Genomic DNA, 13,306 nt, shown 5'->3' with positions numbered 1-13,306 from the left:
TTTTGTTGCATTTTGCAGATACCTTGTATATAGGATCAGAAATTGTGTGTTATTGGGCTGGATGACATTTGCTGAAATCACACTGATCCTGTAGCATATTTGTAGATTTGGTTCTCACCTATGTATTATTAAAAAAAGGTTTAAAATCCAAATTTTGGATTAGTGGTAATCTGGCTCTTTTTACAAATGATAGTTGTTATATCTGAATGTTAAAGTCTTATAAATTGACAGTCCTTATAACCTTGACTAGGCTGTCTCTTTACTGGCTTGTATTCTCAGCCCCACAAGATGGAAAGCAATGCTATCATCTAAGGAGATCTTGTAATATCTCATGAGTTTGTGTGGATTATAAAATCAGAACAGCACACAGCAAAAGCATTTGTCTCCTACAGTTTTATCAAGCATAAAGCATAGAGCAGGCAGCTATAACTCCTGTGCACGTGTCAGCATTCTGTAGGTCATGGGAGAATCTTATTTTATGAAAATGATCTGTTTAATATCATCTTTTTTTGTGTCTTGCCTAATACTTTATTTCAAAAAGATTGTAGCTTTAAGGATCTTGGTATGTTTTGTTTATTTTTATTTTATATGCTTATACTAATCTGTTTTATTTATATACACTGTGTCTTTAGAATCTTTAGCAATGCATATTTTTAAATTGTGTAAACCAAAACATGTGGTCTGTTAACCCAACTGTTCACTATTTATTCCATTTAAAATAAATATGGAATAACTGTTCTCTTTATAATGAACCTGTGAAAATGGAAATGTAGGAGCTGCTATTGCTTACTTAGTCCAGGTTTCAAGGTTGTCATCCTGTTCCTTGTTTTAATATATAGTGAGTTACTAACCTGGAACAAGCATGGAAGAACACAATGATGGCATGATATTTGCAGTTCATTGGTTTCATAGGTAATAAAGCCGGGAACAGCATGATAACACTTTGCCACAGTTAAACCTAGTCTACAATGCCAGATCTGCATGCTAACAGATTCCCTTTTTAATGTTACTTATGCCTATGCACTGCTTTTTTTAAGGATATTTAAAGTGCTCTCTAATATTAGATGCGGGACTAATTATTGTTAGTTGGAAGACCAATGAAAACATGTATTATATCCTGATTTCTGCTTATTTGTTATAGTCATACACTTACAAGGCTTTATATGTATATTTTATATTGTATTGTATATGCTCTATACATTAACTTGTTATGTTTTATTTATTATGCACATTTACGCTTACCTCATGTCCTGCTGACAAAGGTTTCACCAGATAGGAAGCAAGGGTAAATCTGCAACAGGGACACAGACATGCTAAAAAAAACTTTCACCGGCTTTCACCTGCTCTGATTTATCTCTACTTTTGTAGTTGTTGGAAAGTCCTCCTCACTTGCCTTCTTGCAAATGTCATCAGGACATAAAATAAGGGTGAATCTCCCTAATTGTGTTAAAAAAAGAACTTGACAGGTTAAACCCTTTCCCGAGTCTATACAAAAGTTTTGGCTTGAAATACACTTTATTTATGCACACATAATGTTACAATTAGTGCAGAAAACATTTTTATTGCAAAACGTATTGCTTTTATTCAAGAAAAGTGTTGTGATTGTTCTAAAACAATGATTCCAAATAATTAGCTTTTAAAGTATTTGCCAGTGAGGTCTACATTTCTTTCTAAAGCATTGTGGTAGTTACGCTCATGGATTTCACAGCACATTACACAGTACATTTACATTTTATATCAATTCCTGTCCCTGAAATAATATATGCTCCACGGTCTCTACTACAGTCATAGACACATTGGTCAGTTTGTTTGAAATGTGGATGGAAACCATACAAAAAGCGAATACACAAACTCCATTGGGATAGTGCCCCTGAAAAGGAATAGTCTATGGAGTGCAGTGCTACTGGTGGGATCTAAAATGCTAAGTGTGTTTATTTGTTTCTGTTGGTTGACCTCTTGGATCTTTTTAATAAATCTGCCTACCTATTAGGCCACTATTCTGTACACCTTTCCTAAGTACTAAAACAAAAAAAGTAATCAGAACCCATTATTAATTATCTTAAAAATATTACTTTAACTAAACCTATATGTTTATTTACTATATTAAGGCTCTATTATAAATGATAAACCAAGAACAACAAGATATGTAATGTGTAATAACTAGCAGCAAAAATATTAGACTGCTATAGTCACATAGACATAGAAAAATGATATTCCTGATTAGTTACTAAACGTTATGGTATAGTGGTGATTGCATCAGTCATGCTCTATATAAAAGTAAGAGGTAGAATTACTAAAATTATGTAAGTAAAAATGAAACATTTAGCTCTTTTTACAGTTTGTATACTGAATTTAGAACAAGACTACCTTTTCTCTAGGTCAATAGGAAGATATTATTTCAGTTGGACTTACAGACTTGCCTGGCACTATTTTTCTTGCTTTCGTGTATACTGTTATGACATTGTGTGATCTATTCAGCTATCATGTGCTCTGCAAGGATACTGTTTCAGCCGTTTATGTCTCTGATTTCTGGGAAGAGCAGTGGTTCACTTTGTAATCAATAATTCCTAATTGAATGATCCACCCTGTAACACAAACTCCACAAATGACATGCTCAAAAAAAAAACTATTTCTACTGCCAACAATATTTGAACAACATTGTGAAGTCTTTAAGAGCTTTAAATGTGAGTTGTGGATTCCCAGTAAGTGTTCTGTAAAGAAAAGTAAAAAAAAACATATTAGGTAGGGAAATATAGATAGGCAGATAGAGAATCTCTGCACATTTTGATATATATTTACCAGCATCTACCAGCTACCAGAAATGATGCATAATATTTTGTATTCTTTTCAAATGGGTTGATGTAACACTTAGCCATTCTTTCCAAGCACTTATTGAGGATGTGCACATGTTCTTAATGTGCTCCTCTGGAATAAATCTACCTTTGCAAAGTTACAATGATGATGATGCTCATTAACCCATTGTGGGTGCTGTATTCTTAGTCTCTGTGTGCCCTTTAACTCATGTAATTGTTTTGTAGGGGTGGATTGGAGACAGGTTGTAACAATCATTCTACAATCCAGTAATCTATATGTTCTCTAATTGGAATTGTAGTGCTGTGTAAAATCCCATATGTACGCAGTGACCAATGATTAATGGTAGCAGAACTCTAAGCATACGACATAGTTTTATATTTCGTCAGCTGGTCTAATATAATTTGGCACTTGGAAGAGAATAATACTCATTAGCAACATTTTCCACATTTGCTGAAATTTATTTATTAGTTAATTCTGTAATTAACAAATGCATTCATTAACATTCAACACATTTCCTCCAAATGTCTTCCCTTAGTTAATACATGTATGAAATTCCCATTTGGTATACAAAAATTGACATACATGGAAAGTTTTTTTCTAGTGACTTTGACTACATATTTAGTTGGCCAGTCTGTAAAGGAAGATAGGAGTGCGATCAAACATGGAGGCATCATACTAACAGATATTTAGTGGTTTCCTTAGTATACAGTATCTGCTGTATTTAACTATGATAACTATACTGCCAGAGCTAGAACTCAGGCTGTTATAAAAAAAAAGATATTCATTATATTGATTTCTTCTGTTAAATTAGGTGGTTTGATTGTTTCTTACTTTATTACTTTTTTGTTGTCTCATTTTATTATTATTCAATATTTTATAACTGATCTTTCTGTGGGTCATATCGAATAACGTGACAGCCATTGTTAATGGCGATGTAGGGAGCACAACACAACACATGCTTCTTTTACAAGTTACTATTGTGGCATTACATATTCTGAATATGTAGTGTGGCCAGCTTCTGGGTGCTGTACTTGAGCCCTCCTTTGACTAGTAAGTTGACCTTTTAGGACGTGCATACATGTATTCTATGCCCACAAGAAAAGCTCTATTTATCTACACGATAAACTATTTTCTTTATTTTAAGCTTACAATGTAATAAAAATTAATTTCAGTTGATTTGTTAATGTGATTAGTTTTGTTTAGCATTAAATTGGCTAATTAAAATTTCCTATACCAGTACATTAGGGCTAAATGTGTGCAAATTCCTGAAGGCGTGTAAAATGTTAGAAACTCTTTAAATTGCTATCATTATATTTATACCTAAATTTATGGGCACCAAATTGTACAATACATACTGTGCTTTTAATCATGTTTGCAACATTTAGCATTCAAGTACATCCGGCAGGTCAAAATTGTTAAATATCTTTAGCTGACATAATGGACATTAACTGTATTTTTGCTCACAGTGTTGTGTGGGAATACTGTCTTCAACAGTCACAAAATATAGATGCTGAATAAAACCTAGATGTAGATGCTTTAAAGATTGCATTCTGAAAAAAATAATAATTTGGTTATATCCAAAACATGTCACTGATTTAATAATCAATAGTTAACAAAGAAAATTTACAAAAAGCACTAGAACATACCCCCTTATTTCTTAGTTATTTGGACCAATCAGATCTTTACATTATTTTAAATCATACATAAAAAGGCACTATAGGGTTTGAGAATGTTTACATCCATTATCCAATCAGATACAGATGAAGTAAGTAATGTTCTGACAATTTACTGTGTGAACATTTTCACATTAGTAAATGAGCTTCAGAGTCTTTTTTTTCTCTTTTTAATAATTAATTAAGGAGGCTCCAAGCTTGTAAGGAGACCTCTTGCTTGTAATTGTACTACCTTACAATTATCTTTCTGAAATTACCAGGAAACATGATTGGATATGAATTTAATGATGATATTATTCCTTATAATAGTAACAATGAAATTTTGCCATGGTTTTTCCTATTACTATTCAACATATAATAAACAGAAATTGTCTTTGTTTAGCACATGTAAAAAAACATTTGGTAAAGGGAAAATAAAATAATAAATTCTGCATTAGTAATCTTTATTTACAGCAAGGTATGGAAATTTACCTAAATTGCCAGGGCTGATTGTATTCTTTATCAGGAAACTTATCTAAACTGTTTTATGTGTACAGCCTAGGTAAAATGTATTATTCACTAAAGCAGTGTAAGGAGCAGAATCAGCAGTGGCATAGTTACAGATTTATGGGTCCTGTGCAAATATATCTCTCCACCAATATAATACATGCACCTATTCTCTCCTCGTAAATACTGCCTCCCATGTTAATTTGGAAAGGGACCCAAAGGGATTCAACCACTGGCTGAAGTATAGTGGACCTGTACAAGACTAAAGCAGAACAAAGTAGACACTCAGGTAGGTAGGTATTCAGGTAGACACTGTCCTGGTAGGAAAAGAGGCAAAAAAAATCTTCTTTCCTTGCCTCAGACAGTGGCCACAAGAAGGGCCCCCAGGGGCCCTGTGGAGCAAAGGGCCCAGCTGCAGCTGGACCTTTGCAACCATTATTCCTATAACATTGGTAATCCGAGTTTACATATAGTAAAATAACTATTAATGGTTACGCGTTAATACATTTTGCACATATACAGTTTATGATTCATACTGATGCCATATGGCACTATCCCACGAACAGCTTTTTTTGGTTGTCACTGGGACACAAAGAGACAGTCATCAATAAAAACTTTCAGTTCTAACCGCTTCTCGCAGTACTAAACAGTGTATTTTCTAAAGGGGAGGCTGTTAATTTTATGTGCACGTTCATTTAAAAAAAAAAAAAAAACTTTACACATCTTGTTAAAAGTGGTGAAAATGTGTTTAAATAGCTTACCCAAAGGTCCATAGGAAATTAAAAAAAAAAAAAAAAAAAATTCTTGTTTGCTCAGATGATTGCAGTGAACATACCGTAGATCACCTTATTAACTAAACTAAGTGAACCTCATTTTTGGTTCTGCTCCTGCTGGAAGTTTGTATCTCGATTTTGTAGTCCTGACTGCAAATGTAAGTGTCCCCTAATAAAGACACAGAAAAAAACCCTGACCAAGGCGATAACCTTTCCAACGTTACCTAAAACAAGATAAAATTTAGGTTTCCTTTTTTGAATCATCATTGGTCATTGATTGATAATACAGTAAAATTAGAAGATGGACTGGACTGGTGCAAGACACTAATAATGAACTTTGTGTGTCAATACTAAATAGTGCACCAATGGGCAGATTCATTACTGCTGAGCAAGGACCTCTAATGTAGGACAAAAAAACTAAACAGTGGGGAAATCTATCTCCCTTGTTCCAGGATTTTTCTTTTGAATGCATTTATTAAGGCCATATATTACTCTGTAGATCTTTAATAAATTAGGCTATTAAACGAAAACCTCTTATCTGTAGTTTTTCACTGAATGCCTTTTGCTTGATGATCACCATCATTATCCTGAAATTAAAGAAAGTAAAGAAATAAATATGCCTACTTTCCTCTTAATTATTGATGCATGTAATTTAGCAAAGTTTTGTGATTGATGGAATTCAAGTAAGACGCTAAATTTAATTGACATCCTAATCTGTGTAACCTTGATATGCCAGTGATAAATTAATTAATGAATTAAAGGGAATGTATAGTATTTAAAAAAAAACGTCTATAGTCATATAGATTAAAAAAAAACACCACCTGCATGTGAATACCTTTTAATTAATGTTCATTTTCAAAACCTTGTTTCTGTGTATAGTTTGAGGTTTAGGGCAGCTATGTTGGCCTATTACCCAAACTCTGCTTACTGTTTGCAGAGCTATATAATTGTCTACTTTTACTGATTCCATTCACAGTGAAATGAGGCTGATTTATTTAATGAACAGATGCATAACAAATTAATGCACACAGAACTATTACATAAGGTGAAATGGTTTTTAATTTTGATACCCAACCTTGTGCAAGAGAAATATTGATTTTGATTGGACGGGTAACAAAAAACACTATATTACTATTAGTATTGAGTTTGGGTTACATTTCTATTGTGAAATGTTTACACTTTTGTTCTAATTCAATCACACTGAATTGGTCACTACTTTAAAAAATGTACTTCGTATGTGGCTGATCTCATGCTAGCAGCTGTAAATTAATAATATTAATGATTGCAATTGCTTAACCTCTCCTTCAAAAAAAGCTAGCTGTCCAATTCCTAAGACCCATGTTGATTTCTTGACTTCACTAAACTTTTTGGATGACTAATCTGGAACAGACATTCTGACTTCACTTACTGCATTTCTGTTCCTGTTCAATATCTGCATACTGTACTGGTTTCTAAGGGTGATTATTACTGATTGGGGTGAATGGGGCCATTACATGAAGTTCTCAATTTAGACACCTGCTATGTATGCATTTTTACCAGATTGCTAAATTTTTGGGAAAGGCAATCTCTACTCTGTTGAACTTTAAAAACAAAATGATGTCTTAAAAAAATGCATTTTATTATTATAAGCCAGAAACATTTCATCAGCACCTGCATTTGGTTTGATTATTTTTTTTTACTAGGGCTTGGCTTGACAGCTAAACTATGCTAACTAAAAATCTGCAATCCCTAACATGCCGAAAAAAAAGACAAAATCAGGTCTTGTGGTTATACCAGGCCAAAATCTCCTGTAGATCTTCAGCATTTTTGCCAAAAAGGTTATTTAAAAATAAAAATGATTGAATTATTATTATTTACTATTACTATTATTATACTACCTAATTTTGGTGATTTGCCTAAAAGTCTTCTTTAATCGGTAAAGCTGAAATCAGCAAAACATGGTTCTAGAAATTTAACAGCAGTAAACATTCATCTTCTACAATGTGCTTTTAAGATCAAGGTATTTTCCCCAGGAGATACGTTTATGCTCTAACCTCACAAAACTACCTTAATATAAGTAGCAATCTAGGGATTTTCTTCAGGGATTATTACTTCCGCTCAAACCTATATTCTGTATCTTAGTTACAAGTATGCATTTGCAGGTGCCTCATTATCGTCTTGCACGCAAATAAAATGAAAAACAATGTGCAAGGTAATATTACCTTCTCTGAAAGAATTATTAAGTCATTGACTATCTCCAGTATAAAAAGCCGCACATCACATATAAAATTAAAGAATTTTTATTAAGTGTTAATATATGTTAATCATCAGTAGATGATTTCACATTCAGATCAGTGGGTGACAGTTATAATCTTTTTTTTTACAGCTAAGTGTGGAAATCAACCTATGAATATTCTTGTAAGTCTGTATAGCTATGATTCTTTAGCCAGAAATGCTACAATACGTGGGATGTTGTCCAATATCAGTGCTGATATGGCAATATGTGCACCCATAGGACAATATGCTGCCAAAGCATAGCATATGCAAATGAGAATAAAGTGTATTTATAAAGGAAAAACATATAAAGGGAAGATTCTAAAATGCTGCATTATCTGAATACTAGATTTGTTAGGATAGCCTCCTGGCTTCCTTATGTAAACCAAGGTCCTAAATGCAAGGCACTTTTTTTAGATCATGGAAATATATGCAAGGGTTTGAACCCTGATTCACTTATTTTTCACTCTGACCTGCTGGGTAGATTTTCCTTTACTTGGTAAATAGGAAAATCAACAGGAAATGAGAAGAAATATTTCTTAGAAATATATCATGATAATAGCTGTCCTCATAGAAAAATATCCCCTCACCTTTTGCACTAATGACAACTTAATAGTTTTGAAGGAGCAATTCTTCTATACAGAATTACAAACAGCAAAAAAAACTTCATAAAGGCGTTAGCTCTTTCTTAGCCCTTTCAAATGCCAGGAAAACAATAGATATGAAGTTTTTTTTACAGACTGCCAATTTGGAAGAGCAACTCAAAACTGAAATTGTTTTCCACATGTGCTGAACTATTTGAGGACCTCTGGGCACACTATTTAACTTTTTCTGTACAAATCTACAAATCCATTCCCTATAGCACTAATAAAGCAAGTGCCATATTTTGTTCTTGATTTGATGGCTCACCACCATCAATGATAACATAATGTAGTAATTTAGCAACTACACTGTGTTGGCTGAGATAAAAAAAAACATAATAGGTAATTACATTTTGGTTTCCTTTCCTTAATGTTTTTCTCAACTTTTATTTTAATACTCTTCATTATCATTTCAACTTTTTGAAATCTGGGTATGTACTATACGTACAGGATCCATGTATTATCTAGCACAAGTAATAAAGCAAGCATCTGTAAGCCTTATATAATCTGCTTTATTACAATTCAGTAAAATATTTAATCAAAAGCGGATTTGTGGACTGATGTATGTAAATAAAAGTACACAAACCCAAAATAATGAGATGATGGATCATGAATTTTATTGTAACTTCATTAATAATTGACCATTGTTTAGGAACAGAAAAGAGACCCGTCTATAAGAAATATCCTGTTGGATAGTTTCAGGAAAAACACAAATCTATTATGTACATTTTTTTGGCTTGGTTATTATTCGAGTTTAATGGAATGTTTTCTCTGATAAATTGACTATATATCAAAAATAAAAGTTGTTGGCTTTGTCAGCTGCTTAGATTATAAGGATCATATATCTAATATAATTTGGAAAAGTTATGTCTATCTAATACCTAGGGCTGTTTTTTAAAACAAGGAAATCAATAAACCCCAAGCATTCACTTTAAGATTTCCTGGTGGGAATATTTAAAGTGGAACTAAGGTGAAAATAAAAATATCACACTTACCTTTAATCCCGGAGACCCCCCAATGGCGCTGGACCTTCCCTCAATCTGGCCTTGCCTCATCCTAGAATTCTTCTTCATCTCGGCGCCGCAATCTTCAGGCGCCGCCATCTTCCATCTTCTCTTCCGGTCTTCTTGCTACATCACCTGATCCCACTCTGCACAGGTGCGATATCGTATGACATAGCCCGCTGTGTAAATATAAGAATGAAGCAAGTAAATTGCAATGCAATGACAGGGAAAGTTCTAGGACCAAATTAGAGCAATGGTGCATAGTATTAACAAGCAAGAAGAATTAGCAAACTTACTGTCCTCATAGCAAATTAAACATAGCAGAATAATGCTTACGTTGATTATAACAGATAAAGCTGCTATACCAGCTCTTTTGTACTGTTTACCCATAAACATTTTGAACCCCTATTACCCACTTTTCTTAAAGTCCACTTTATTTTATGTACAGCATAATGCTTTAATATTTTCCTAACATTTGCCCAGAGTTTTAATCTACCTTTGGTGTAAAATGGCTAATACAAGAAATGGTTGAGTACAACCATTCCCTGCTACTAGACTTTCCCCATATTCCCACATCTATGCTCTAAGCAGATGACAGGTACTCTTTACATGCTTATATAAGTAGGAGACCTGTGATGCTTTTAATATGCAGTAAGCAATCCTCACCAATAATTAGAGCTGTCTGTGGGTGGATTCTAGGACTAAAGGGACATGGAAAGGCCAGAGATAGGGAAGTTGGATGTTAGAAATGACACTTATAACCTACAGATCCTAATTTGTTCTCTCTTTATGAGAAAACTTTGTTCCTCTTCAAGAAAGATTTGTAAAACTCTGGCAACATCATGAGACTATGAGCCTGATTTAATAAGCTCTCCAAGGCTGGAGAGGATACACTTTCATCAGTGAAGCTGGGTGATCCAGCAAACCTGGAACGGATCTGGTCCAGGATTGAAAACATTTGCTAACAAATAGCAAATGACTTTAAGAAATCCATTCCAGGTTTGTTGGATCACCCAGCTTCACTAATAAAAATATATCCTCTGCAGCCTTGCAGAGCTTAAATATTTCAGGCCCTATAACTCAAAAATGAGGGATAAGCTTTTGCAATATGGGTCTATTTTAATATCCTTTAGTATCCTCACCAGCAATTTCAGCAGGTCAATGGAAGGTAAAAAGTTCCACTGAATATGACAGTAATATAGCATTATTTGAGGTTAAGAATGAAAATAGGTCATGTGCAGTCAAAGTTCTAAAGTCTTTGAAACCCAGGGTTATTATTTCAGCTTCCTTCAATTAAAGGCTGTTTGAACCCTGTGTAATGAAACAAATGGCAGTCAGCCAGTTGTTTTTGGAGTTTTAAGGCATTGCTTTGTCCATATCTGTAATAAATGTCATAAATGACTGTGTCACAGGTACTGCTTTATTCTCTCTGAAGAAAGGACTGTTATTCATCTGTATTAGGAAAGGACTATTAAGTACTATATAGGTGTAGCCAATCGGTTTAGAACAGTTTCTCAACCAGGGTGTCATGAAGCCTAGGGTTCCTTTAGAGGTTGCAAGGAGCAATGAGCAATCTGTGGCTCTCAGGTCAGTTTAATGATCGTTTTGGCACCCTGTAAGGATTGCATTTATCTCACTGGCCAACAGTGTAAAAGGCATTCTTTCTACTGACCTCCACACTAATGTAATGTGGATATAGTAATTATAGCAGGGGCTCCCCGAAGACCTGAAAGTTATTTCAAGGAGTTCTACCATGTTAAAAAGGTTGAGAAACACTGGTCTAGAGTAAGGAATTGCCTCACAAGGTTACCTTCTGTAACTATAAAAACATCTTACATCATTGCTTTCTCCAAATATACACAAATAGGTCTTTAAACTCCAATTATAAATAGCTGGGCTCATGTCTATCTGGATGGTGTTCTCTTGCTGAGGTGTTCAGCATAACTGATTTGAACTGTAAACCATTAAAATTGTGCCTCCAAAGATAGATTCTAATTAAACTTCTGTTTTCCATGGTAACAGCCTTATTTTGTAAAACTTTTAATGACAGGTTCTTTTCAAAAATTAATAGGATAATATATTCAATTAAAAATGATCATTTAGAAGCTCTACTGAATACATATACTCAGCAGGAGATAAAACTCTTTGCATAAAGGAGGAAAATGATGGTTTAATTTCTTTCAAGTACATAGTAAGGAGTATCTAATTATTTTATTTCACTTTATTTTTGCTCACAAAAGCTGAAATAGTTTATATATGTTTATTTGAACTCTTACTTTGTTTGCAAGCCTTGCATGCTTCTAAACTCAGCAGTTTCCTTTTTACATTTCAAGGAGTCAAATTATTCTAACTATTTCAGTATTAAATGAATGATGCCTTTAATTATGGAAAATATTGAAGTGTTTAATGTCTGTGAATTTTTTTTTATGAACATCCCTATTTATAAGGTTTTAAGGTAAAACAAATGATCAGGTGGAATTTGCTGAATTGCATAGCTCTTTTATTATTTGTCTCTGTCTTCTAGCAGCTTTATGCCTGTGGGCACTGTTCAATTAATCTGTCCCCTCACTGGACTAATTGAAGCTATTTCCATGTACAGATAGTCAGCACATTGCTTTGGTAAGCACAGTCAGGCTTATGCAGTAAAGCCGTGCAAAAAGCATTTATAATATATAAAGTGCGGTAACCTACAGTAACCAATGGGATTTAATTTTATTGATGTGAGATAACTGAAACACAGCAACCAATTAGGTTTAAATTTACTGGAGTGAAATAAGCAAACACATACAGTAAAACTGGCTGCTGTGGCTAACTGCCTTTGCAGTTATACATATTTGATAAATGAATACATATTTGATATAAAGTATTGTTGCAAATATAACTATTTAGCACATGTGGGCATTTTTTTATAACTACATTGATCATTAAAAACTTCTGCTCACTTCCCGTCTGATGATGCCACATGCTATTTCACAAGGGGGGTTCTGCAGGTGCAGGAGGTCATCCTAGTAGATATAGCATAGAAACTGTCTCTGAAATAAATAAGTGGTCCTTATTCCTAATTGTTCTATTTTCAGACAAATAAAGAAGAAGAAATGCATGCCGACATTTCAATTTAAATCACTAAAAATTCCTTTGGTGTTTGAATAAATAATATAAAGTCCTCTAAATGCTTAATGCCTGGTATTTAATCTCTTTGCAATTAACCTGCATTCCTACAACTGTGATTGCAGTGGTTTTATGAGGGGATTGACCCAAGTCAGCAGGAGATCCCTAGACACTCCATGTATTTTATACACATGTGACCAATTAATTCTTTACTGATGACTGAAAAACAACAGCAACTGGGCAGACTGTTTTTTAATAGATAGCCCCTAAATTTTTTTATTATATCCAATACCATGTAATATTATATTCTGTTTATCATTAATATACAACATATAAATAAACTTCCAAGACTGTAAAAAAAATGCCTTTTAATCATTCTCCCTGCTCATACATCTGGGTGCCAATGATTACAGACATATCTGAATCAGAAGTGAGTCTCATTTTTGTGTTTTAAATGCTCAAATTTGATTTTTTTTATACCTTTGTCAGAGCAACACATTAATGAGGGTATGTACCTTGATCTCTGCAAAGAAATCAGGAAAGCCAGGAAGCAA

The 13,306-nt window shown here is 33.7% G+C and overlaps 1 long non-coding RNA gene across 1 annotated transcript; it reads right to left on the bottom strand.

Annotated features, from left to right (window-relative positions):
- Positions 1-2,326: 2,326 nt before the first annotated feature.
- On the bottom strand, positions 2,327-9,855 carry LOC140330042 (uncharacterized). The gene is made up of 3 exons (XR_011920584.1): positions 9,636-9,855; positions 4,279-4,364; positions 2,327-2,711 (listed from the first exon to the last, which is right to left on the bottom strand). It is a non-coding gene; the product is annotated as an uncharacterized lncRNA (long non-coding RNA).
- Positions 9,856-13,306: the final 3,451 nt, after the last annotated feature.

Source organism: Pyxicephalus adspersus, chromosome 4 (genome assembly GCF_032062135.1).
Source record: "Pyxicephalus adspersus chromosome 4, UCB_Pads_2.0, whole genome shotgun sequence".
Taxonomy (NCBI): Eukaryota; Metazoa; Chordata; class Amphibia; order Anura; family Pyxicephalidae; genus Pyxicephalus; species Pyxicephalus adspersus.
The sequence above is the reverse complement of the archived record's forward strand: the minus strand, read 5'-3'. Positions and strand labels throughout refer to the sequence as shown.